This window comes from Nanorana parkeri, unplaced genomic scaffold (assembly GCF_000935625.1).
Source record: "Nanorana parkeri isolate BGI_ZX_2015 unplaced genomic scaffold, ASM93562v1 scaffold4232, whole genome shotgun sequence".
NCBI classification, from domain to species: Eukaryota; Metazoa; Chordata; class Amphibia; order Anura; family Dicroglossidae; genus Nanorana; species Nanorana parkeri.
In genome coordinates, this window is record NW_017310497.1 from 6295 (window position 1) to 10947 (window position 4653).

A 4653-nucleotide genomic window follows, 5' to 3' on the forward strand; every position below is an offset into this window, starting at 1 on the left:
GTACCCCCTGAACAATGACACAGTTTGGCCCCTCCCATAAGGCCATTGTTTCCTCATGAAGGGGGGGTGGGGAGGGGTTCCTTTCTTACCCCACAAAGACCTTTTAGCGTAATCTTTGCTGTTCTGTGATAATTATACTTGTGGATTTTATTAGGTGTAAGTGATTTCTTAATGACTACCTCATGGAGTAGGGAACGGCACACCCGAAGAAACCCTTCCCGCACTGACGTGGATCTACCGATGATATAGAACGGGGGTCATCCTCGGAGGAGGCTGCTTCCTCTCTGGTCACCATGAGAGCTCCGTACACCAGGAGATCCCTTCCCGGACTAGAAGGTTTAATAAGAATAGCCAACACGTTCCAGGGGGGTCAAAGGTCTCCCCTTCATCAGGGCTTCAAATCTATGGCGTGTAATAAAAGCCAGACACCCCCTGCGGGGGCATGCGGACTAGGTTTGAACCCCTGGAGTGGGTAAGCTTTTGTCAATAAACACTTTATACAGATCATGGAGCTACGTGACCCTTCTTTCCCGGCCCCCTGAACCCCATAGACCAAGGATGGCCAAACATCCGGCCCTCCAGCTGTGGGGTGAAACTACAAATCCCATGAAGCATCTCTCCGGGAGTCACGTCTGTGAGAATCTTGCAATGCCTCATGGGATTCGTAGTTCCACCACAGCTGGAGGGGCGGAGTTTGGCCGTCCCTGCCATAGCATGATCCGGGACCCGGTCTATGGGATGAAAGGCTCATCCACCAACCTTTATATACATGACTGGGGGTTAGACCCTCTCCTCAAGTCTCCCCTAAATCTTTCACTGCCCCTCCCCCCCCCCATCTGTACCATGTTCTCACATTTCAGGGAACACCAGAACCTTGGACTCATCGTCTGGCACTGTACAGGTTCAGCCCGGTCTCCGGATTGTTCTGATAATACATTTCAGTATATTACATATTGTTTCCCAAGTGTAAGATGAAACGCGGGGCAACTGGGGTGAAGGGGAAGGTCACCGGTTGGGGAGGTCACCGGTTGGGAAGGTCACCGGTTGGGAAGGTCACCGGTTGGGAGCGTGGCCCTATGTCCCTTCTGTGGGGGGCGTGGCCCTATGTCCCTGGTCATGGGGTGGTCAGGCCGGTTACAATGTAGATTTTTGGGTCCGTGGCGCAATAATAAAATAAGATTGTAAAATGAACTTGTTGCCGTAGATTTGTAGCAGACACTGAAAAGCTCTCGTCACAATGCCGGACTATATCACCATCTATATCACCGTCACCGTCTACATCCCCATCTATCTCACCATCTATCTCACCATCTACATCACCATCTACATCACCATCTACATCACCATCTACATCACCGTCTATATCACCATCACCGTCTATATCACCATCACCGTCTATATCACCATCACCGTCTATATCACCATCACCGTCTATATCACCATCACCGTCTATATCACCATCACCGTCTATATCACCATCACCGTCTATATCACCATCACCGTCTATATCACCATCACCGTCTATATCACCATCACCGTCTATATCACCATCACCGTCTATATCACCATCACCGTCTATATCACCATCACCGTCTATATCACCATCACCGTCTATATCACCATCACCGTCTATATCACCATCACCGTCTATATCACCATCAATATCCCCATCACCGTCTACATCCCCATCTATATCCCCGTCTACCGTCACCGTCTACATCCCCATCTATCTCACCATCTACATCACCATCTATATCACCATCTACCATCACCGTCACAGTCTACATCCCTATCTACATCACCATCTATATCACCATCTATATCACCGTCTATATCACCATCTATATAGTGGGGGGCGTGGCCCTATGTCCCTTCTGTGGGGGGCGTGGCCCTATGTCCCTTCTGTGGGGGGCGTGGCCCTATGTCCCTTCTGTGGGGGGCGTGGCCCTATGTCCCTTCTGTGGGGGGCGTGGCCCTATGTCCCTTCTGTGGGGGGCGTGGCCCTATGTCCCTTCTGTGGGGGGCGTGGCCCTATGTCCCTTCTGTGGGGGGCGTGGCCCTATGTCCCTTCTGTGGGGGGCGTGGCCCTATGTCCCTTCTGTGGGGGGCGTGGCCCTATGTCCCTTCTGTGGGGGGCGTGGCCCTATGTCCCTTCTGTGGGGGGCGTGGCCCTATGTCCCTTCTGTGGGGGGCGTGGCCCTATGTCCCTTCTGTGGGGGGCGTGGCCCTATGTCCCTTCTGTGGGGGGCGTGGCCCTATGTCCCTTCTGTGGGGGGCGTGGCCCTATGTCCCTTCTGTGGGGGGCGTGGCCCTATGTCCCTTCTGTGGGGGGCGTGGCCCTATGTCCCTTCTGTGGGGGGCGTGGCCCTATGTCCCTTCTGTGGGGGGCGTGGCCCTATGTCCCTTCTGTGGGGGGCGTGGCCCTATGTCCCTTCTGTGGGGGGCGTGGCCCTATGTCCCTTCTGTGGGGGGCGTGGCCCTATGTCCCTTCTGTGGGGGGCGTGGCCCTATGTCCCTTCTGTGGGGGGCGTGGCCCTATGTCCCTTCTGTGGGGGGCGTGGCCCTATGTCCCTTCTGTGGGGGGCGTGGCCCTATGTCCCTTCTGTGGGGGGCGTGGCCCTATGTCCCTTCTGTGGGGGGCGTGGCCCTATGTCCCTTCTGTGGGGGGCGTGGCCCAATGTCCCTTCTGTGGGGGGCGTGGCCCTATGTCCCTTCTGTGGGGGGCGTGGCCCTATGTCCCTGGTCATGGGGTGGTCAGGCCGGTTACAATGTAGATTTTTGGGTCCGTGGCGCAATAATAAAATAAGATTGTAAAATGAACTTGTTGCCGTAGATTTGTAGCAGACACTGAAAAGCTCTCGTCACAATGCCGGACTATATCACCATCTATATCACCGTCACCGTCTACATCCCCATCTATCTCACCATCTATCTCACCATCTACATCACCATCTACATCACCATCTACATCACCATCTACATCACCGTCTATATCACCATCACCGTCTATATCACCATCACCGTCTATATCACCATCACCGTCTATATCACCATCACCGTCTATATCACCATCACCGTCTATATCACCATCACCGTCTATATCACCATCACCGTCTATATCACCATCACCGTCTATATCACCATCACCGTCTATATCACCATCACCGTCTATATCACCATCACCGTCTATATCACCATCACCGTCTATATCACCATCACCGTCTATATCACCATCACCGTCTATATCACCATCACCGTCTATATCACCATCACCGTCTATATCACCATCACCGTCTATATCACCATCACCGTCTATATCACCATCACCGTCTATATCACCATCACCGTCTATATCACCATCACCGTCTATATCACCATCACCGTCTATATCACCATCACCGTCTATATCACCATCACCGTCTATATCACCATCACCGTCTATATCACCATCACCGTCTACATCACCATCACCGTCTATATCACCATCACCGTCTATATCACCATCACCGTCTATATCACCATCACCGTCTATATCACCATCACCGTCTATATCACCATCACCGTCTATATCACCATCACCGTCTATATCACCATCACCGTCTATATCACCATCACCGTCTACATCACCATCACCGTCTATATCACCATCACCGTCTATATCACCATCACCGTCTATATCACCATCACCGTCTATATCACCATCACCGTCTATATCACCATCACCGTCTATATCACCATCACCGTCTATATCACCATCACCGTCTATATCACCATCACCGTCTATATCACCATCACCGTCTATATCACCATCACCGTCTATATCACCATCACCGTCTATATCACCATCACCGTCTATATCACCATCACCGTCTATATCACCGTCACCGTCTACATCCCCATCTACATCCCCATCTACATCACCATCTACATCACCATCTACATCACCATCTACATCACCGTCTATATCACCGTCTACATCCCCATCTATCTCACCATCTACATCACCATCTATCTCACCATCTATATCACCATCACCGTCTACATCACCATCTATATCACCATCTATATCACCGTCTACATCCCCATCTATCTCACCATCTATATCACCATCACCGTCTACATCACCATCTATATCACCGTCTACCGTCACCGTCTACATCCCCATCTATCTCACCATCTACATCACCATCTATATCACCATCTACCATCACCGTCACAGTCTACATCCCTATCTACATCACCATCTATATCACCATCTATATCACCGTCTATATCACCATCTATATCACCATCACCGTCTACATACCCATCTATCTCACCGTCTACATCACCATCTACATCACCGTCTACTGTCACCGTCTACATCCCCATCTATCTCACCGTCTCCCGTCACAGTCTACATCCCTATCTATATCACCATCTACATCCCCATCTTCTAATGAAGGAATTCTGCTGGTAAACCAGCGAGTTGTGAAAGCTGGATAGAGCGTCGTGGCTGGAGGACTATTCACATACATATCTCCACATGCATGCTGCAACCACTGAGGGCCTTCCACCGTCCCTGGTGGACTTCTCTAATGCTACAGTAACTACCAGCAGGAATGTAAACACCAATGGGGGGGGGGGGGGCAACTAAATTTTTTACACCCAAGT